Raw genomic sequence first — 23,613 nt, 5'->3', positions numbered from 1 at the left:
TCCTGCCTTCCAGCTGTTTGGCTCTCAGCCTGCATCCTGCCTTCCTCCTTGGCTGGGAACCACGGTGTGGGTGACATGTCCTCACTTTTCTGTGGTGCTTTGTGTTTTTCACATGCACCATCTTATTTGCCTCTCGCAGAGACCCAGGGATGGCAAGAAAGAGCAGAAAATACCTCTTACCATCCCCCACTCCTCTTCCCCACATAGAGCTTTATTTATTTAGGAACTTTTGAGAGTGTCTTATTGTAGACCAGGTTGGCCTTGAATTTGTATGTAGCTGAGGATATGACTTTGAGCTCCTGATCCTCCTACTTCCATCTCCCAAGGGCTGAGATTATAGTTGTAGAATGCTATGCCAGCAAAACAAATTACTTAAAATAATTTTTTTTTTTGGTAAGTTTTGCCATGAGTCCGAGACCAGTCTCCAACTTATCCTCCTGCCTCATCCTCCTGAGTAGTGGGATTGCAGGTATGCAATGCCCTGATCAGCTGTTTTAAAAATAATTTTTAATTATCCATATGCCACTTTTAAAGCAGGTGTGGTGGCACATTTCTTTAAATCCTGACACTTGGGAGACAGAAAGAAGCAGATCTTTGTGAGTTTCAAGCCAGCCTGGTCTACACATCGAGCTCCAGGCCAGCCAGAATTCCACAATAAGATCCTGCCCCAAACAAACAAACAACAAACCAGCGGAAATATTGAAATTGAGTTTCTTAATGACTTGCCCAAGATCACACAGCAAACAAATGGCTCAGTAGAATCTAGAGCCATTGACTGGTTTCCAGTCAAGGATCACACTTAAATTTAGTTGTCTTGTCAGGATTTGCCTGACCCTAGCTTACAAAATGGTGCTGATACAGCAAGGAACTGCTAAGAGAAATAGTATTCCTGCAGCTGCAGGGTTGGGGTCCGCAGGAGTCGTTTACCATGACCCCCTCCAGAGAGTTGTCTACCCTACAATGGCTTGGGTAGCACCGAGAGATGGCAGAAGAAAGCTGGATTGGAGGCCAGGGTTTTGTAACAGCTCCTCTGGTGTTGGCAGGGATAAATGCTGCTGAGACACTTTTTGTTTTGCTTGCGGAGAATGTAGTGGAAGGTAAAGCAGAACAGAGAGAGCCTCCAGTCTATCCCTCTGTCAGCACGGCTTAAAAGAAGATGATGAAGCTGTAACAGCCTTTGGCTCTCCTCTCTTCCTAAACTCTGCTATGACAGAGACATGCTTTACTGTCCCCTCTGCTTTGGGCTCCCTGGTCAGTTGTGGCCAGGTGTCCACCTGGTACTTTTGGAACCCGTTGATACTACCACAGCAGAGTCAAATTATCTCATGAGGCAAGCCGCGAGCTCTCCACAAGATAGTCCTGGTGGGGATGTAGCTCACTTAGTAGAATGTTTATCTAGTATGCATAAGGCCCTAGGTTTGACCCCCTAGAATGGAAGAAATCTAGCCTAGAGACACAGGCCTATAACCCCAGCACTTGGGAAGTGGAGGCAGGGGGACCAGAAGCTCAAGGTCATTCTTTTTTGTTGTTGTTTGGTTGGTTTGGTTTTGGTTTTTCAAGACAGGGTTTCTCTGTAGCCTGTCCTGGAACTAGCTCTTATAGACAAGGTTGGCCTCGAACTCATAGAGATCCGCCTACCTCTGCCTTCCAAGTGCTGGGATTAAAGGCGTGCACCACCACTGCCCGACTGGTTTTTGGTTTTGAGACAGGGTTTCTCTCTGTAGCCCTGGTTGTCCTAGAATGCACTCTGTAGACCAGACTGGTCTCGAACTCAGAGATCCACTTACTTCTGCCTCCTGAGTGCTAGGATTTAAGGTGTGTTCCACCACTGCTTGGCTCAGTGTCTGAACTTTCAGACAAGGAATTTAGCACACCAAACTGCTTAGAAACATGCTAGAGGTCTGGGAGGAGGGAAAGGGTAAGGTGGAATAGATTTAGTAGCTGCAGGAAAGTCCTACCACCCCGAGATCTAGGATCAGATGAAAGGGTATGACATGGTGCAGAAACCCATGCTCCTAGAACAGTGGGTTTTGTTTGTTTGTTTTGCAGTGATGTTCAAGCAGGACTACCAGGGTGATCTCTGGGGCTTACAGGAACCCACTGCCATACCTCCATACTACTGACTGACTGTGACAGTGCTCTACCTCCATCGCTTCCAGAGATGCCGTAGATCTCCATGTCCTGTTGTAGAATGTTTGTTGAGGATGTGTGACATTTGTTTATGCTGTGGAATATTTGTTTAGTGATGCCAAAATGTGTTGCGTAAGAATCAAAAGAATTTAAGAACTTATTTTGAACAAAAGAAGAAGGAGAGAGGACTTGAGGGGCCAGCCACCCAGGTACACAGCAAGATGCAGAGTAAAAAGTAAAGAAAGGTATATAGAAATAGAAGAAGGTGAAAGCCCAGAAGCAAAAGGTAGATGGGATAATTTAAGTTAAGAAAAGCTGACAAGGGGCTGGAGAGATGGCTCAGCGGTTAAGAGCATTGCCTGCTCTTCCAAAGGTCCTGAGTTCAATTCCCAGCAACCACATGGTGGCTCACAACCATCTGTAATGAGGTCTGGTGCCCTCTTCTGGCCTTCAGGCATTACACACAGAAAGAATATTTTATACATAATAAATAAATAAATATTAAAAAAAAAAAAGAAAAGCTGACAAGAAAGAAGCCAAGCTAAGGCCAGGCATTCGTAAGAAAGAATTAAGTCTCTGTGTATTTATTTGGGAACTGGGTGGCAAGCCCCCAAAAGAGCCAAAGAGTAAAGAAATACAATGCCCTGAGCACTAGCTGTTGCCAGAAGCTCCAGCAGTGCAGAGAGAACGGCTTTGCTTTGCCAATTGCCAGCCCCTCTCTAGACACATAGGTTCCCACTAGGACTTCCTTGGTTAACCTGACAAGAAGTGAGGTGACAGGAAGGATCTGGGAAATGTTTTTTTGGGGCGTAAGGGATGTATGTGTTTCCATCATCCTTCAGTACGAAGCAGTATGGGAAGGCTTGTGTGACACTGAGGGCAAACAGGTGAATGACTAGAGCCCAAATACTACTCAAACTTTCAACTCATCTTGACATCACTCTAGAGTATATAATGTATTGTAAGCGGTGGCAGGTGCTAGGGATCAAACCCAGGGCTTTTCACGTGCTAAGTAAGTGTTCTATCTTTAAGCTATACCTTTGCTATGTTATATGCATTGAATAATCTCTCTCTCTCTCTCTCTCTCTCTCTCTCTCTCTCTCTCTCTCTCTCTCTCTCTCTCTCTGTCTCTTCACTGTGTGCGTTGATATTTGAAATAGGATCTTGCTATGTAGCCCAGGCTGTAATTCTCTCCAGTGCTGAAATAGGTTTGAGCCACCGTGCCCCATCCACTTCCCCCTTTCTTCTACCCCTTCATGTCCTTTCCAGGACCTGTGTATTAGCAGGAGGCTAGTTCTGTCTGATAAAGCAAGTTTGAATCAATCGGGCCACTCAGTACTTCTGGCTACAATGATTGGTCAAGTGGGCCTGTGAACTGAGGTAGTCCAATCAGAGTGAATCTCTGGAGAACTTTTGCTAGGGAATCTGGCAGAAAGAGTCTGATCCTTGCTAATTGTAAATGGAAATATGCAACATTTAGAACTGTTACCTGTTTTGGGCCAATATGGGGAGTGGAAACCAAGAAGGGAGAACAGCCCTGAAGACCAGATGGTGATGATGGTGGTGATGATGGATCACATATGTAACTCACTGTAGCCACCAGAGGGAATCCCAACCTAGTGGACCAGGTTCATGCATCTCACAGTGTTTCATCAGTTGTAAAATATGAGCAAACATTATGGAAAAATGTGAAAGCAAAGGGAAGTTTTAGGGGTCTGTCATTTTTCCCTTAGTAACATCCTAGTTGAGAACTTAGAAATATTCTTCACTGTATTCTCAACAAGAAATGCATGTTATGTACTTAACTGGGATGAAGATAAATGTGTATTGCTCAACCCTCACCAGAGAAGCTTCCTCCTGCATTAGATGGGAATTAACGCAGAGACCCACAGCCAAACAATGTGCAGGCAGAAGAGACTTTGGAGCACTCAGCTCTAAATGGGATGTCTTCACCAAATTCCTCCCCTCAAGGCTCAGGGATCCACTGGGAAGATTGTAAGAGCCAGATGTGGTGGATGTCTCCAAGAAAACAGTGTCCCAGACACAGCAGGGCTGATAGACATAGGGACACACAGAGACTGTGACAAATCATACAAGACCGGCACAAGGTCGAAGTGGACAAAATCCCAGCCAAGGAAAGGGGATGTGGACACAAGTCCCACCCCTAGCCAAGACATTATTTGCCATTGATATTTGTTGGGAAAGGGAAAATCAGTTTTCTCCACTAGGTATATTAACCACACTCCAGGGCAGGTCCCATGCCCAGGAGTAGTTGACCAACATAAATGGATTTGCATGGATTTTGTGCATTTTTCTTTTGGTATTTTTTGTATTATTGGGTGTCTGTTTGTTTTGATTTTCTTTTTTGTTTGTTAGAGAGAGAGGAACATGGAATTGGGTGGGTAGAAACGTGGGGAGGAAGCAGGCAGTGGTGGCACAAGCCTTTAATCTCAGCACTTGGGAGGCAGAGACAGGCGGATCTCTGTGAGTTCAAGGCCAGCCTGATCTACAAAGTAAGTTCCAGACAGGCTCCAAAGCTGCAGAGAAACCCTGTCTCAAAAAACAAAACAAAAACAAAAAAGAAAAAGACAAAGAAAGAAAAAAGAAAAGAAAGAAAAAGTGAGAGGACTGGGAGGAGTTGGGGAAGGGGAAGGAATATGATCAAATATATTGTATAAAAATGTTTAATTAAAAATAAATAGGGGCTGGAGATATGACTTAGTCATTAAGATCACTGACTGCTCTTCCAAGGACCCAGGTTCAATTCCTAGCACCCACATGGCAACTCACACCTGTCTGTAATTCCAGCCAAGGGATTCTACACCCTCATACATGCATACATGCAGGCAAAACACCAATACATATGAAATAAAAATAAATAATAAATCACTAAACAACTAAGTCTTACATTGTGATCAATGTGCATGTTGGTATATAGATGTCTAAGAACAAGTTTTCTAAGAGTTTTTACAAGAATTAATCTTGCTCTGTGCCCTTACTCTTTTCCTATCTTATTCTAGCCGGTCTCATTCCATCTTTTAAATAAAAGCTGGCTCAACCATCTCCATGACTTCATGATCTATTAATGTCTTGTAACCTGCAATTTGAACCATATCCTACACTTTGCCAACATCAACTGCTACAAATTTTAACTCTTTTGTCCCCGCCCCCCTCAGTCTTTTTCAGGGTAGAGTCATGCTATACAGCTCTGGCTGGTCTAGACCTTGCTACGCAGTCCAAATTGGCCTCAGTGCTGTGGCGACCTTCCGGTCTCTATCTCCCAAATGCTAGGATTACAAGCATGTGCCACCATAGCCAACCAAAACTTTGGTTTTAAGGATTCCTAGCCTCCCCAGCTGGGCGGTTTCTCCCACTCTCCATCATCATTTACTCTGCTGCTATTTCCCAGCTGTATTAGAAGTGGATCTCTCATGGCCCATGCTCAGGACCTCAGAAACTTTACTTGTGCTCGCTTGTACTCCACCTCCCCCCATCCCCGTTTATCTTTCCAACTCTCAGGTGACAGAGGGGGATCTCTGTGAGTGAGGCCAACTGATCTACATAGTGAGTTCCAGAACAGTCAGAGCTACAATGTGAGACCCTGTCTCAAGAAAACAAACAACAACTTTTATTCTATTTTTAATTACGTATATGTGTGTCTGTGTGTGGAGATGCATGCGAGAGCACAGCAGGTGCCTAAGGACTCCAGAAGAGAGCATTGGCTGAGGTTCTCTGGAGCTGGAGTTACAAGTGTGTGTGACCCTCCTAACATGGGTGCTAGGAACTGAGCTCAAGTCCTCGGCATGAAGGGTTCTGTGTTCTGAACTACTGAGCCATCCCTCCAGCCCTGCAGCCTTTCCCTTGCTTCGTGACTTGCCCCTCGTTTGCCAGGATATTTAGTTTGCTCACCTGCTCTAGACTCTCTCAAAAGCAAAATTAAGTCAACGAAACGCCCTTTTAAAATTCAATCTCAACTGCTTTCTTGAGTCAGGTGAGATGTGGTGGAGTGAGACAGGAAGCAGGAAGGGGGCAGGTCGGAAGGAAGGATGCACCTGGACCAGCAGTGAGGAGCCTGGCAAGGAGGGAAGCAGCAGGCATGGAATGCAGATTTGTGTGAATGGGTAGAAAGCAGGAGTGGATTTTGAACTCAGAAGAGCATTCCTTAAGCCCTCCTTTTGAGACTTCTGCTCTAGCTCCCACACCTTAGTTACCCAAGGCTGATGTCTGGAGTCAGGTAGGCTTAGGTTCAACACCAGTCCAATCATTTCTGAGCTGAAAGACTTCAGATAAATCCCAAGCCTTCTTGATATCTGCCAAAAGTGGTCCAGGCCTATAATCACAGCACTTGGGAGGTAGCTGTGGGATGGAGTAGGAATTCAAGGTCAGTCTCAGCTACAGAGTTCAAGGCTAGCCCGGGCTGCAAGAGACTCTCATCTCAACCAGAAAACCAAACAACAAAAATCATCTCATTGAGTTGGTTTAAGAATCATTAACACCAGCATATCCTAATTCTCATTATTAGTCCCCTACTAACATTAATTACCATGGTGATTACTTGTTGATCAAGTCCTGTGCCAGGCAATATTCTAAGAATCTCTTAGAGAAAGGGTTTTCAAGTCAAGGATTTCTAAGTGCTCCTTCTGATAACTTAATTAACATTAACTATTGGAGTCTGTACCATGTAACAGAGAGCGGGTCGGCTTTCTTCCAGTGGGTGTTAATCACCCACTATGATGTCACATACTTAAAGGTCTGGAGCTCCCAAGCACTCATAGCCCTCAGCCTCCAGGGACTCACGATCTGGCAGACACAGTGAGAGCTATGTGACTATAGAGGGCTATGAGATTTTTTCCCCCTGTAGGTCCTTGTTCCAGGTGACCCCCACTTTGGCTCTAAACCTTCCAGTGGTTCTGCCTCTCCTTTTTAGTCTTCACCTTTGGGTCCTACCTTCCTTACACGCCCTTAAAGTCTCACCTCCCACATGTGACCAACAGGATTAGGAGAGAATTTTTGCATTCCCGATCTCTCCCTGCATAGGCTTCCAAACTGAGTTTAGCACATATTCGAAAGATACGTAGATACCTGGTGTGGATTTCCTGTCATCACTTTTTGTTTGTTTGTTTGGTTTAGATTTTTTTTGAGATAGGGTGTCTCTGTGTTAGAGGCAACGATAAAGATGGTATGGTGCAGGCTTTTGAAACCTCAAAGCTCACCCCCAATGACAAACCTCATCCAACAAGGCCATACCTTACTCTCTCCCACTCCCCGAGACAGGGTTTCTCTGTGTAGCCCTGGCTGTCCTGGAACTCACTTGGTAGACCAGTCTGACCTTGAACTCAGAGATCTGCTTCCTCCTCCCTTGTGCTGGGACTAAAGGTGTACACCCTACTCCCAGCTAAGACCTCACCTCTTAACCCCTCCCAAACAGTTCTGCTTCCTGGGGACTGAGAGGTCCCTGCAGGTGTCCAACCAGAGAAGCAAACCCCAAGAAGAGATAAGAATGAAAACCCTGTGCAGACTGACTTCATCGACCTGGATCAGATGCAGGGAGTCTAATGCCTCCCTGTCAGCAGATCGAAATACAGAACAATCTGGGGAAAGGTTTCCAGGCAACAGTCAGTCCAGTAGGTCCACTCCCAGGTGCACTACACCACGAGGGTGGGTTCTAGCTAAAAGGCCTGGAATCTAGTGTGGTCTCAGACCTATAGCATAAAGGTCATTGGGCCATTCAGTACTTGTGAAATCTCCCCTAAGGATAAACAACAGTCTAGGGAGGGAAGAGTCTGAGGATAATCATTCTGGGAATTTGGGTGAGGTCTGTCCCTTCAGACAGCAAAAATGTCACCAGGACATTAACAGCCTTCATTCTCAGCTTTCTGGAGGGAATGCAGGTGTTTGATTTTCATCTCCTCCATTGAGGAGACGCCCCTGCGTGACTAACATTATTGGTTCTCTTAGTGCTTCTCTGTGAGCACAAGGACCTTTGCGCCCCCAACATGGGACCAAGCATTCAAGCATAAGAGCTTATGGGGCCCACTCTCATCGAAACCACAATTGCCAAACCCAAATGGCCAAGTCATTCCACTGTAGCTCCTCCATCTTTTCTCTCCTGGTGGTACAACGTGTCATTGGCAGCCCTTGACATTCATCCGTTCTCTAGCTCCAGGAAGTAAATAGAGCTGAGATTCAATTGTTGGACTCTAGCGTCCAAACACCGAGAAGGAGTCGCCCCCAGAGACCACCTCACACACCACAGCCGATGCAAAAGCATGAGGATTTTATTAATTCTGTCATGACAGGGTTTCCCCAGCATTTGGGAAGCCGAGAGACCTCGAATAGCTGGTACAGTCTACTTTTAAAGGGGCCACAGAAGTAAGGGGGATGTTCTTTGACTATTCTGATTGGCTTATTCGAAAGTGTAGTGAGCCGGACAGGATCGCCATTACAAGATGGCGCCGACACCCTGTCTTGTTTGTTACAAACAACTCCATATTTGGCTATTCCACTGAGAGCTGCGCTTCCCAGCTTCCCGCATGCGCGGTGGATGTAGATTCTTGAGCCTATCCCGATGCGGTCTGGTGTCAGCTGTTGGTGGCAGCCAATCACAGGGCGACCCGTGTGCCAATTCCCTATTTAAGCGGCTGCCTAAGTGCACCCCCTTCCCTTCGCTTCCTGCTCCCCTTCGCTTCCTGATGTCTCTCTCCTTCGCTCCCTGCCCCTCCGCTCCCTGTCCCTCGTTTTCCTGCCCCCTCCTTCCTTGCCCCCCATCAATCAAGGGCACTCCAGTAAAGCGTGATCTGAGTGGAATCCTGGTGTGGTGGTCGTTCTTCCGTCACCGGTCAAGAAGTCCGCCGCAGAAAGGGCTATTACCAATAATTGACTGGAGAGCTGTTGCCAGATCAGATGAGATAAGAGGTCATTTTGACCCCGTTTCCCAGGGGACTAAATCAAAACATACGTATATAGGTAATTGTTCAGGAACTGAGTACGTGCGAGTGTAGCTGTTAGGTCCTTGGTTCCCAGAGGAGGAGGGGAAGCACTATGGTACAGAGGCTGAGAGGATTCAGAATTGTCAAAAATGGCTTCAGGATTGTCTTAAAGTCTTACACAATCAGGTCAGACTGATTCCAAATCGTAATATGTATGTATATATATAATTTTATAAAAAGAAAACAAACTATAATTTTTCATTATACATACCAATCATCTACACCCCCACTCCTTCCAAATCACATTCTATAACTAATACTCCACTCTACTTCCCAATGTAGATAAAAAGTCTAAATGTGTGCTCTCTACTATGTACTGATCTGCCACATGTAGCAATGTAAGTTTTAAAGAATCTTGCTGGGTACCACTGTACTTTTTTTTCTATTTTAATAAGGCCTTACGTAGCTCAGGCTGCCCTTAAACTCATTGTCCTCCTGCCTTCAGCTCTGGCATGCTGGGATTGCAGTTGTATACCACAGTCTGGGCTAAATTGAAATTAAATTAGGCCTGTCTGTCAACTTGACGACATCTGGAATTAAAGCCCCAGTAGCTGGGCACACCCGCAAGTGATTTGTTCTGGAATGGGTCATTTGAGGTCGGAAGACACACCCTAAATCTGGGCCACACTTGGTGGCAGCCTATATAAAAAGATGTGGAAGAAGACTTGAGTGTTTGCTTGCTTGCTTTTTGCCTGCTCGCCCCCATTCATGCTGACAAGTTAATTTCCTCAGTGGCATTAGAGCCAATTTCTTTGGGATTCCAGTGTATACCGAAGACTGGCTGAGACATCCAGCCTCATGGACTGAACAGCTACTAGATTCTTGGACTTTCTGCTGAGAGAAAGCTAGTGTTGGACAGGCTGGACTACAGCCTGTAAGCCATTCTAATAAATCCCCTTTCTCTATATACCTATATATGTGTGGGTGTAATATAGATGTGCATATAATGTATATATCTATCTCTAAAACCAATATTTACATTATGATTCATAACAGTAGAGAAATTAGTTATGCAGTAGCAATGATAATTTTATGGTTGGGGTCACCACGACATGATGTGTTAAAGGATTGTAGCATTAGGAAGGTTGAGAACCACTGATCTAGAGAACCCTGACTAAAATATGGTCTTGAACTCATGGCAATCCTTCTGCCCTAGCCTTTTGAATATTGAGATTACATGTGTAGCCACCATAATTGACTCTGTCGGTATGTTTTTATTTGCATGCTTTTGTTTGGTAGTATTGACGATCAAATCTAGGTCCTCATACTTGCTGAGCAAATGCTTTATCACTATAGATATGCTTTATCTATAGACCTGGCCTGAAGTTCAATTTTCTGAACTTGTAACAGGAGTTCTTCTGGGCCACCAACCATCCCCCAAATCATGACATAGAGACTTCTTATTGGTTATGAATGCTCAGCTTTGTCATATCCTTGTCTCACTAGCTCATAACTTAAACAAACCTGTTTCTTTCCATCCACTTTTTGCCTCGGGGCTTTTTAACCTTTCTTTTGTTTGGTATGTCCTACTCCATGTCTGTCTGTCTGGCAGCTGCCTGGCTGGCTAGCCACGGGTGTCTGTCTCCCTGTCTTTCTCCCTCATTCTCTTCTTCCTTCTCTATTTATTCTCTCTGCCCTTCAGCCCTCCTCTGCCTAGCTATTGGCTGTTTATCTTTTAGACTACTCAGGTGCCTTAGGTAGGCAAGGTGAAACAGGACATGTCTTTACAGAATTAAACAAATGCGCCGGGCGGTGGTGGTGCACGCCTTTAATCCCAGCACTTGGGAGGCAGAGGCAGGAGGATCTCTGTGAGTTCGAGGCTAGCCTGGTCTACAAAGGGAGTTCTAGGACAGGCTCCAAAGCTACAGAGAAACCCTGTCTCGAAAAACCAAAAAAAAAAAAAAAAGAATTAAACAAATGCAGCGCCAGGTGGTGGTGGCGCACGCTCGGGAGGCAGAGGCAGGTGGATATCTGTAAGTTTGAGGCCAGCCTGGTCTACAAGAGCTAGTTCCAGGACAGGCTCCAAAAGCTACAGAGAAACCCTGTCTCGAAAAACAAAAACAATAAATAAACAAACAAACACAGCATAAACATAAACAACACCCTTTACATAAAGTAATATTCTGCAACATAAACAAATGTAACACCCTTTACACAGTTAAAGTAATATTCCACAACATGAGCTCTTTGTACGCTTTCCGTTATTTACTGTTAGGAAGTGGACAGCCAGGTCTGTCCTTGACTCCCACTTTTCTGAGAAGTGTTACTCTATCTCTGACTCTCTGGAGTGGCAGTGCACGCTGCCATCTCTTTTCACACAATGCTGACTAATTAGTGGATGGGCACTTTGCCAAAGCTAGCCCATGCAGGATCTCTACCTCCCAGGAATTGGAGGTTGGTCCTAAGAATCCAGTCACCTGTACAGTTTTTTGTTGTTGTTGTGTTTTTTTTTTTGGTTCAAGTTCTAAATATATAAGCTCATGATAACAACAACCACAAAAATAACTCAAAAAGAAAAAAAAAACTCTGTAGCCCAGAAGGACCTCTAGTACTGGAATTATAGGCAGACATTACTACTCCAAGATCCTGGATGATGATGTGTGTGTATGCGTGTTTTATTTTTGTTGTAATCCCTGCTGGCCTTGAACTCAATGCCTGATCTTATTTCTACTTCCTGAGTTCAGGATTCGAGCTGTGTGCTATCACCCCAGTCCTCGATAGTATGTTTTTTTGTTGCTATTGTTGTTGTTTGTTTACTTTGTTTTGTTTTTCGAGACAGGATTTCTCTGTGAAACAGTCCTGGCTGTCCTAGAACTTGCTTTGTAGATCAGGCTGGCCTCGAACTCACACTGCCTCCCAAGTGCTGGGATTAATAATAAAATTTAAAAAAATTATTATTAGCCAGGCGGTGGTGGCGCACGCCTTTAATCCCAGCACTCAGGAGGCAGAGGCAGGCGGATCTCTGTGAGTCCGAGACCAGCCTGGTCTACAAGAGCTAGTTCCAGGACAGGCTCCAAAAAAAAAAAAACCACAGAGAAACCCTGTCTCGAAAAAAAAAACAAAAACAAACAAAAAATTATTATTATTTTATAATAAAATAAATATGATTGGTCAGATGGAGTCATGTGCCTGCTCTTGCTGGGGATAAGCCATAGGAGAATGAAGATGGACGCTTAAAAGAAATCCCACACTAGCTCAGAATTGAGTATAATAAAGGGTTATTTATTTAGGGGTAGATTCACAGATCACCTTCCTCTGCACGAATGGGGAATAGGAACCAAATCCAGCAGCCAGAAGAGAGGAGCGTGCACTTTACCTTTACCTTGGCATTTATAGATAAGAGACCACGCCCAAGTGGGCTGGTATCTTAAAGGCCATTGGCTGAAGAAGCTTGCACAGCACCTCCCCTTTTTGTTTAAATAAAAGAGTTCCAAATCCAATACAAAACTATATACACTAGGAACAGATATCAAGTATAAAATTAGACTTACAACCAGCATAAACAGTATTAAGCAAAGAACATATGCTAAATGTTTGAATAAACATTCTATTCTAAGGAGTCTAAGTCTTGTATTGGAAATGGCTTGGTTAGATCATAAGAGGAAAGTATCTACAACTATCTAATCTTCAACCCCATTGAAGGCCCAAGAAGGGAGATAATATTACTTGAGTAGGCAGATAGTACAATCAAGCAGCTTCCAAAATGTGTAGCGGATGACAGAGACAACTGGCTACCTGAACAATCTCTACCAAAGTCTCATCTACAATGTTGAAGCAACCAACTTTGGATAAGGCCTTGAGTAACTGACAGACCATTTTCAGAGGGAGGAAAATTTTCAAACCGTCTTACCCTGTCTTGGCAAGGTTTGGTGGTCTCTTTTCTTGTATCCTGCTTGTCCAATCTGGACACCATGCACTTTGTGTCGAGGCATGGGCAGTTCCTTGCCCAAAGGCCAGGTGTGCCAAGAAAAAAAACAAGCTCCCAGTGAAGTGTCTTCAGTACCCAACATTCTCTTGGGAATAGATTGGTGCTGCCAGGAGCAATTGTGTCTCAAGTCAACAGAACCCTAAGTTATTTAAATGCCATGTTCTACAGATCTTTTAAATGGTTGAAGATTACCTATCTATGCAGAATACAATCTCTACATATCTAATTATTAGACTGCCTATAACAAACATGAATGACTGTTGACCTATAATACTTACTACCTATATAGCTTAAAGACTTCAAGACTCAGGCTGGAGAGATGGCTCAGTGGTTAAGGGCACTGGTTGCTCTTCCAGAAGTCCTGAGTTCAATTCCCAGCAACCACATGGTGGCTCACAACCACCTGTAATAAGATCTGGTGCCCTCCTCTGGCATGCAGGCATACATGGAGGTAGAATGTTGTATATCTAATAAATAAATCTTAAAAAAAAGACTAAGACTTCATATTAGAATATTAAAGATCTTTAAACAACTGTACAGTAAACAAGGACAATGACCTCAAAATGATCAGAGGTAGAAATATATAATGAAGTTGTATCAATATACAAAATGTCTTAAGCAGAGGTAGAAACATGCATGCACACAATCTGACAAAATAACTTTGCATAGGTATGCAAATATTGCAAACAGGAATAAGAGCATATTCAATAAACAAATATAATTAAACTTGTATCAATATACAAAAATCTATACCAATGTAAATTGTCCATAAATAATAGCTTGCAAGTATTCACTTTATTACTCACTATACACTAATCTATTATCCCATTCAATTTTACCTCTTTTTTTTTTTTGAGGAGATCTCTGGGCCTACATAATTTCCACCCCAACCCCCAACCCTATGAGTAATAATCAACCCCTAAATGGTGTCCCTAACCCTGAGGACAAACTTTGTTGGGCAAGGGGACGCTGTCTTCTAGAACTGCTTCTAGCTGCCATGGGGGCGATATTCTTTCTATGGGATCCTGTAAAAGTAAAATGACAGTTAGTTAAGTTTCACAATTACTGTCTGGTATAATTAGTCAAATAGTCTTTGAGCAGTCGATAGGGTTTTTCTGAAGTTCTTATTTGGAGTTCTGGCCAAAACACGGTAAGAAGGTGTACCATTTCAGCAGCTGGTACCTAAAACCCAGTCTCATAGCAGCGCTATCAGCATCATGATGTCATATCGACCAGGTGGAGTTGCTGTTGTGGGGCCCCATCTTCTTCCTGGGAAGCTTCAAAGATTAGTGCAGGAAAAGCTACTGTTCACTGTGGAAAACTTAAACATTATTCATATGGGCATATATTCAAAGAAAGATACGATATAGACAAAATGGGCACAGAGAAACATGAAATATTTCCTTAAAATCTATTTATCTTCTTTCTGTCACATACCAGATGACACCTGACATGAAACAGAAACTCTGAATTTTTCTTTTACCAATATGCTTGGATGTAGAGAAGGAAAGTTCCAAAGCCAGTTTAGTATATATAATAAAATAATGAATTTTTTTTTTAACCCCTACATGACTTGTCCTCATAAGCAATATTCCGTTTTGCTTGATGATCCTTTCTGGATAGTTATTTTTTCTTCTTTAGGCATCCAAATATCCAGGATCTCTTGACTTTTTGAAGATGTGTTTTTTTTCCTGCAAAGACAAGAACAGAACCCTGCCCCAACCTTCATGAGTTTTCTTACCACCTGTATAGTTGACACCACTATGGACGAGCTGTTATTTCTCTTTCTCGAGAGATTTTTCTTTTTCAAAGTGAATCTTTATTAATTTTGATGGTATCCATAGCTTTTCTTCTCCTGTGGAAACAAGAGCAAAACCCCTTCCCCAACACAGCACACCTCCTGGTTTCCATTGTGAGGTCAACACGTCCTTAAAAGACACTAACTAATTTAATTCAGAAATTTTTTTTCTATTATCCATTGTCTCCCTGCTGGTGTTGTTCATTTCTCATTAGCATTAAGAAAATTAAAGTTTGCCGGGCGGTGGTGGTGCACGCCTTTAATCCCAGCACTCAGGAGGCAGAGGCAGGTGGATCTCTGTGAGTTTGAGGCCAGCCTAGTCTACAAGAGCTAGTTCCAGGACATGCTCCAAAGTCACAGAGAAACCCTATCTTGAAAAACCAAAAAAGAAAAGAAAAGAAAAGAAAATTCAAGTTTAATAAAGCATTATGCAATCTATTTCTGGGGGCATTTTCCATCCCTTTCTGTTTGTTCAGCATATCCTTTATAGTTCAATTTGATCTTTCTATAACTGCCTGACCTTTCAGATTGTTTGGTATACCTGTAATATGCTTTGTATAATAAGCAAAAAACTGTTTCATTTTCTTAGACACATATGCTAGACCATTGTCTTTATTTGTGCAGGTATACCCATGATGGCCATAATTTTTAATAAATGCATGATTACTGAATCAGCCTTTTCTGAACTCAAGTCAGTTGCCTATTGAAAACCTGAATAGGTGTCAATGGTGTGATATACATATTTTAATTTTCCAAATTCTGTAAAGTGGAACACATCCATCTGCCAGATTTCATTTCTTTGAGTACTCTAGCAGACCTGTATGGGATCAGATGTGTGTTATATATATATAGGACAAAGCCTATTCCTGATTATGTCTTGAACCTGAATGAATAATCAAGTCAATTCTGTATCATCTGGTATAAATTCAGCAGTTTTGATATGCTAGACAACTTTTTCTGAATATTGGGAATCAGTAACAGTATTGAGAGGATCTTTAAGATCCCTTAGTACCATGAGAATAGCATATAATTCTGCCTTTTGGACAGAATTATAAGGGCTTTGTTCCACCTTAATTCTTCTGATTTGTAACCTGCCTTTCCTGATTTATTTGCATCAGTATAAAATGTACGGGCTCCAGTTATTGGTGCATCATGTACAATTCGGGGAAGTATCCAAGTAGTTCTTTTTATAAGGCTAAGTCTAAAGTTTTTAGGATAATTGCTATTAATTTCTCCCAAAAAATTAACACAAGCTCTTTGCCATGGCTCATTGTCTTACCATAACTTTTAAATTTCATCAATAATAAAAGGCACTATAATCTCTGCTGGATCTATACCTGCTAGTTGATAAAGTCTCGATTTTTCTTTTCTTTTTTTTACATTGGGAAACTTTTACTTTTTTAAATATGGAACGCTTCACGAATTTGCCTGTCATCCTTGCACAAAGGCCATGCTAATCTTCTCTGTATCGTTCCAATTTTAGTATATGTGCTGCCGAAGCGAGCACTGGGAAACTTTTATTAACTTAAATTGGCAATCCTAATTTTGCCCACCAAGTTCTTTATGTATGTCTTAAGATTTAGGTTGAGGGGGCTGGAGAGATGGCTCAGAGGTTAAGAGCATTGCCTGCTCTTCCAAAGGTCCTGAGTTCAATTCCCAGTAACCACATGGTGGCTTACAACCATCTGTAACGGGGTCTGGTGCCCTCTTCTGGCCTGCAGTCATACAGACAGAATATTGTATACATAATGAATAAATACTTAAAAAAAAAGATTTAGGTTGATAACCCTGCAGGTGTTTTTACTTGCAGAAACATGAAGTCTTGCAGTTATCATTGTCCTGTAATGATTAAAACGATGTTCAAATAATCAACAACTTACTTCTCTAAAATACTTAGAAGATATTCTGAGGAGTGCTTCAAAGTTCTGTGTGTAAATAATGATTGATACATTTAAGATATTGATGCTGAAGATAAATATTTCTTATATAAAACATTGTTTTCACACACCACTGTTCTAATGAGGCAGTTATTAGATATATTTTCATACTAAAGAATAAAGCTTTATCTTTGTAGTTAGTTATTTTATTTATAGGACTCTTAGCAATGAAGAACTTTGTATCCAACAACAGTAAATAGGCATACTGCAAGTGATGTTTTGTAGAGGAAGCAAAAAAGATGGCTGAAACAAAAGAAACCAGCAATTTGCATCATACGTTTTTTTATATAAACAGTTCATTCTGAGCAGCAGACTCAAACACAGACCAAATGCTTTCAAAGGTTCGTGAGGCGCTACGTGGGCAGTGACATTCCCCACACACTGAAAAGGAAAGGGACAATAGCAGAGAACACCGTATAATAAAGAGCTACAGCACATTAACACCGTCAGCCAGCCTCCAAGTTCTCACTCAGATTGGCAACTGAAACTTCACATCCATGTGGGCTTCTTTAGCTAAGGTCACAATTTCAGAGAGCTTCACAACCATTTTAGCAGCTTCATCCAAATCATCACAAGCAAGAATTTTAAGTCCACTTTCTGCTATTAGTACCTTCGCATCGTCAACTTGTGTATCTTGTAACAGTACCACGACAGGTATTTTGATTTCTAAATCTTTAACTGCCATAACTATTCCTTTTGCAATAATAACATCACATCTCATAATTCCTCCAAAAATGTTGACCAGAATAATTCACACCTTTTTATGTGAAGTGATAAGCTTAAATGCTTCTGTTACTTGTGGACTGTGGCACCTCCACCAACATCAAGAAAGTTGGCTGGAGTCCCTCCATGTGGTTTTATTATATCCATTGTGGCCATAGCCAACCCAGCACCATTTACTAGGCAGCCTATGCTCCCATCCAGGCCAATGTAGTTAAGATCTGCATTAGCTGCCTGTTTGTCCCTTTTGTCTTCCTGGGTCCAGTCCTGGAGATCAAAGATCTTCTTTTGCCGGGCAGTGGTGGCGCAAGCCTTTAATCCCAGGACTCCTTTAATCCTAGGACTCGGGAGGCAGAGGCAGGCGGATCTCTGTGAGTTCTAGGCCAGCCTGGTTTACAAGAGCTAGTGCCAGGACAGGCTCCAAAGCTACAGAGAAACCATGTCTCGAAAAACTAAAACCAAAAAAAAAAACAAACAAAACAAAACAAAAAAAAACAACTTCTTTTGGCGATATGCTGAATTTGAATCAAAATTGATCTTTGTGTCCATGTATAACACCTTTCCGTCGGCATCTTCTACCATTGGGTTTATTTCTACCATAGTCGCATCATACTTCAGAAAAAGGTTATAAAGCTTGACCATGTTTTCTGCTGCAGAATCCACAACGTTAGCCGGAAATCCCATCTTCTTGCAAGTGCCACAGCTTGTTCCTCTCTGATGCCTTCTACTATATCAACAGGTTCTTTATTATTTTTTTTTTTTGGTTTTTCAAGACAGGGTTTCTCTGTGGTTTTGGAGCCTGTCCTGGAACTAGCTCTTGTAGACCAGGCTGGCCTTGAACTCACAGAGATCTGCCTGCCTCTGCCTCCCGAGTGCTGGGATTAAAGGCGTGCGCCACCACTGCCCGGCTCAACAGGTTCTTTAATAATGGCATCAGGATTCTCAGCAGCCACATCTTCAATGCTAATGCTACCTTGTGCACTTCCTGTCAGTACAGGGCCTTGAAATGACCGCTCCATTGTTATTGCAAAGTAATATTCTCTCCTTGGATATTTCCGCTCACAGACCAAAACTTGGTTGCATATTCTGCTCTTCGCTCCCGTCTGCTTGGTGATCAATTTTTTCCCCAATCATCTGGGAGGAAACAGCTTTTGCTTCTTCTGGAGAGAAGACTATCTTCACTCCTCCTTTGAGGCCACTTGTAAATGTTCCTTTTCCTCTGCTGCCAGCTAAAACCTGTGCCTTTATCACAACATCCTTTGACCCTAATTTTTTGGCGATTGCATAAGCTTCATCTGATGACTTTGCCACAAAGCCTTTGGGAACACAGACTCCAACTTCCCACAATAAATCCATATTCAAGTATTCATGCAGTGAGAGATTCCTTTGTTGCTGTGGCTGTATTTGGAGTTCATGCTTGTTAAACAATCCAGAATTTCCCAGAACCTGGGCAGCGGCCTACAGCGTAGGCTGCAGGCGTTGGCTCCTCAGGGCAGGTGTGGCCAACTGTCGGCCAGCCATAGAACATGGACACCGCCATTGCTGAGTCCGACCTCAATTTTCCTTTTATAATTAATTCAGAAACTTTCTCCACATAAGTTTTTAATTTTTTTTTACTTGGTTGATGTGGTAAAAAAAAAAGACCCATTCTAAGATAACAGCTTCTCTCTGAATTAAAATTCCTATAGGGGAAATTCTGAAAGGCAATATGACCAGAATACAATTAAGATTTGGATTCACAGGGGCTGGAGAGATGGCTCAGCGGTTAAGAGCATTGCCTGCTCTTCCAAAGGTCCTGAGTTCAATTCCCAGCAACCACCTGTAATAAGGTCTGGTGCTCTCTTCTGGCCTGCAGGCAGACATGTAGACAGAATATTGTATACATAATAAATATTTTTTTTAAAAAAATTGGATTCACTCTATTTACATGTACCTCCTGAATTTCTCTTCAATGAAAATCAGCAATCAGTCTCTTTTAATTTGTGCCTTGTGTTCTAATCTTCTGTAAACCTATTTTATAACCTAGGTAATTGACAGAATCTCCTCTTTGTATTTTTTCAGGAGCAATTTGTAATCCCCATTTAGCAAAACTTTCTTTACTTCTTCAAACATTCTTCCTAAGGTATCTGTATTTGAGTCAGATAACAAAATGTCATCCATGTAGACTTAGAAAATTATTTACATATTATTTCCAATGGCTGACTTACAAAGTATTGGCAAAGGGTGGGGCTATTGAGCATTCCCTATGGGAGGATGGTCCACTGATATCTCCTAGTAGTCTGAGAATTATAAGTAGGCACTGTGAAGGCAAATTTTTCTCTGTCCCTTTCTTGTAAAGGTATAGTGAAGAAACAATATTTTAAATCAATAACTATAAGAGGCCATCGTTTTGGTAATAGAGAAGGCAGAGGAATTCCAGATTGTAGAGGGCCCATAGGCTGAATTACCTTGTTGACAGCTCTTAGGTCTGTCACTATTCTCCATTTTCTAGATTTCGTTTTAACAACAAACACAGGGCAATTCCAGGGACTGGTAGATTCTTCAGCATGGCAAGCACCTAATTGCTCCTGTACCAGCTGGCTTTTTGTTTGTTTGTTTGCCTTTGTTTTCGAGACAGCGTTTCTCTGTAGCTTTGGAGCCTGTCCTGGAACTAGCTCTTGTAGACCAGGCTGGCTTGAACTCACAGAGATACGCCTGCCTCTGCCTCCCAGGAGTGTTGGGATTAAAGGCGTGCACCATAACCAGCTGTACTAGCAATTCTAAAGCCTATAGTTTCTCTTCTGTTAAAGTCCACTGTTTAACCCCTATTTGTTTCTCAATCATTTTAAAGGCAGGGTCGTTAGTACTTCTGAAGGTTTGCTAGCTGCCTTGTGTTCTTGTACAGCTGAATGGCTAGGGACCTTTGTCTATAATACCTTATATCCTTCCCAGAAAAATTAGTTTTTGGGACCACAGGAATGTTAATCTGGGCATTCCATTGCTGCAATAGGTCACGACCCCATAAATTCAATGCAATATTAGCCACAAATGGCCTCAGCCTTCCTCTCTGTCCTTCTAGTCCTATGCATTCAACCCATCTAGTGCTTTGCTTCACTTGAGAGAGGGTTCCAATTCCTAGAAATTGAACATTTGCCCTTTGAAGAGGCCAATTTGGATGCCAAGATTCTGGGGTAATGATACATCCGCACCTGTGTCTATCATCCCCTCAATTACAATGTCATTTATACACACTCTTAGCTTTGGTCTTTGATCATTTATACAAGTCTGCCAAAACATACGTTTCCTATTTCCTACTAGAGTTTTTGATTCATCCTCCATGTCTATTCCATCATCCAGAACAGTATGATATTTCACAGTAGGCACTGGATTTAATTTTCCTGGTGAGACATGTTTTTCAGTGACCGGGAATGTGTACTGATGAGGCTAAATCCTGTCCTTGTATGTTCTGTCCCTGCTCATCAGTTTTGATAAATTCCTCAATCTTTTCTAACCGTTTTTCTACTGACTTCCGTAAAGTCTGAATCTCCTGTCCAGTTTTCTGTTCTAATGACCTCACTGAGGACTCCAAGGTATGAAGTTTGTCCAGTAAAGGTAACATCTTATCTGTGAACATAATTTTGAGGCCATACATATTATCTTCCTGGAGAGATACCTTATCTATTAATCTATCATAAATTTTCAACACATTCCGATGATTAACTTCAGAAGCATGAATTCTTTCAGATAATGTCTCAATATCCTCTGACACTGACTAAATTTTGTGTGTCAAATTAATGGCATCTCTCTCCAAAGTGTTGATTTTTCCAACTAGCTGTTCATTACTAGTCTGTAAAAACTGTATCATTTCTAAAGATGTCTCATTCTTAGCTCTGTTATCAAACCATTTTCTTAATGAGATAATATGAAAAACAAGACTAATTCCTAGAATCAAATAAGGGGATGTATAAGGAAAATAACATAAGCCTTGCAGAATACCACCCATAACATAAGCAAAATAATTATTGAACTCCCGGATAATTATGTCACTAGTCATTTTTGTAGTTTTTCAGATCTTACTTGTCATAAGGCAATTACAGTGAATTGGAGTAGGTGTAATATCGTTATCGGCCAGCAGGTGTCTCAGTTGCAGCCGAGTGGCCGAGAGATGCAAGCAGCGCTGGACAATCCCGATTTGGTTTATGGCATGTTAGAAACTGAAAAATATGCTTTGTTTAATAAATTATGAGAAGCTATTAAAGACAATCAAAGCTATTCCGAGAGTTGGTAGCCAGAAAAGCGGAAGCCCAAGGCTTTCCGTCAGTCGCTAGTTGCGAATGCACCGCAGGGATAGCAGACAGCGGTGTGTGGATCACGAGGAGGGGTGAGCAGCCACGCGCTATGTCTGAGTGCCAGCTGGAGCCAGGGCGGGAAGATTCCGTGCCCAATGCACCATGCAGCTGGTAAACCAAAAAAAGGCGAACTGGTCCTCACAATGGGTCACCAGATGAAGATGGGCACTAACAAGAAATTCTACACTAGCTCAGATTTGAGGGTTATTTAGCGGTAAACTCACAGAACGCAGTCCTCTGAAGGGACGAGGAACAGGAACCAAATCCAGCAGCCGGAGGAGAGAGGGAGCTTTACCTCCAGTGTTTATAGTATAAGAGACCACGCCCAAGTGGGTTGGTATCTTAAAGGCTATTGGCTGAAGGAGCTCCCAAGGCAGGAGTTTCCCAGTCTGCCTGCCCTCAGGTCATTACATTCTCGAAGCCAGAGACTAAGACGGACCTGACAAAGAAACTCTTCAAAACAAAACAAAACAAAAACGCCTGTGAGAGGTAAGGGGGCGTGAACTGGGGAAGAAGTGGGAGCTGGGGAAGGTTGACCCTGAGTGAAGGACCGAGGGAAGCAAGATGTTTAGAGGGAACAGTCTAGAAGGCAATGTGGTTGTAGAAAAAGGTTGGTGAGGGTACTGAGGAGTCCTTGAGTCAAAGTAATCCATCAGAAAAGCACTGCTTATTCTGGGAACAGCAGCAGCCTGTGGAGAGGAAGGCCTCGGAGTAAGGGACAATGGATTTCAGAGCTCTGTAGTTGCCTGTTGAAAATTACAATTCCCGACCGGCTGTGGTGGAGGTAGGGGCAGGGGCAGGTGGATCTCTGTGAGTTCGAGGTCTACAAGAGCTAGCTCCAGGACAGGCTCCAAAGCTACAGAGAAACCCTATCTTGAAAAACCAAAAAAAGAAAATTACAATTCCCGTAGCCAGAGATGTGAGAGTTACGTTCATGTGGCTTTATACTCTCAGAGACTGGGATTGATAGAGATGCAGGATGACTCTACAACAAAAAGGGTGGACGTAGGGGAATAGAGTGTGTTAGCCATGTGAAGACACTCATAGCAAGTTCTAGGTGAGCCTGGGCTACATGCGACCCTGTCTTTAAAAAGAAAGAAAAAGCAAGCGGGCAGCGTTGCTGCGTGCACTCTGAAAACAGAGGAAGGTGGATTTCTGTGAGTTCAAGGCCAGCCTGGTCTGCAAGAACTAGTTCCTGGACAGGCTCCAAAGCTACAGGGAAACCCTGTCTCGAAAAACCAGAAAGAAAGAAAGAAAGAAAGAAAGAAAGAAAGAAAGAAAGGAAGGAAGGAAGGAAGGAAGGAAGGAAGGAAGAAGAAAGAGGAGAGAGAGAGAGAGAGAGAGAGAGAGAGAGAGAGAGAGAGAGAGAGAGAGAAGAGGAAAGGAAAGAAGGAAGAAGGGCCGGGCAGTGGTGGAGCATGCCTTTAATCCCAGCACTCAGGAGGCAGAGGCAGGTGGATTTCTGTGAGTTTGAGGACAGCCTGGTCCAGAAGACCCAGGCCCCAAAGCTACAGAGAAACCCTGTCTCAAAAAACAAACAAAAAAAAAAAAAAAGAAGGAAGGAGAAGGGGTTGTTATCAGTTTAAAGGACAAAGGGATATCAGTTGTGTATTGCGACAACAGGTGTCTGTTCTGCAGCTTACAATCTGCTTGTAATGAAATGCCACATGCCCAGGCTTAAACTTTACAGACTCATCCTCCATCTGAAGACTACCTACCATTGTTCCAGGTGTGAAATATGAGAGTTGTACCAACACCCTGATTTATTTTCTGTCCCTTGCCC

At 42.7% G+C, this 23,613-nt stretch overlaps 1 non-coding gene and 1 pseudogene across 1 annotated transcript; both read right to left on the bottom strand.

Moving 5' to 3' along the window:
- Window positions 1–16,245: 16,245 nt before the first annotated feature.
- Window positions 16,246–16,352, bottom strand: LOC142834554 (U6 spliceosomal RNA). The gene has a single exon (XR_012907637.1). It is a non-coding gene; the product is annotated as a U6 spliceosomal RNA (small nuclear RNA).
- A 274-nt stretch (window positions 16,353–16,626) lies between these two features.
- On the bottom strand, window positions 16,627–19,042 carry LOC142834103 (succinate--CoA ligase [ADP-forming] subunit beta, mitochondrial-like; annotated as a pseudogene).
- Between the last annotated feature and the right edge of the window lie 4,571 nt (window positions 19,043–23,613).

This window comes from Microtus pennsylvanicus, chromosome 13 (genome assembly GCF_037038515.1).
Source record: "Microtus pennsylvanicus isolate mMicPen1 chromosome 13, mMicPen1.hap1, whole genome shotgun sequence".
Taxonomy (NCBI): domain Eukaryota; kingdom Metazoa; phylum Chordata; class Mammalia; order Rodentia; family Cricetidae; genus Microtus; species Microtus pennsylvanicus.
Note: the sequence above shows the minus strand (reverse complement) of the source record. Positions and strands in the feature narration are given on the sequence as shown.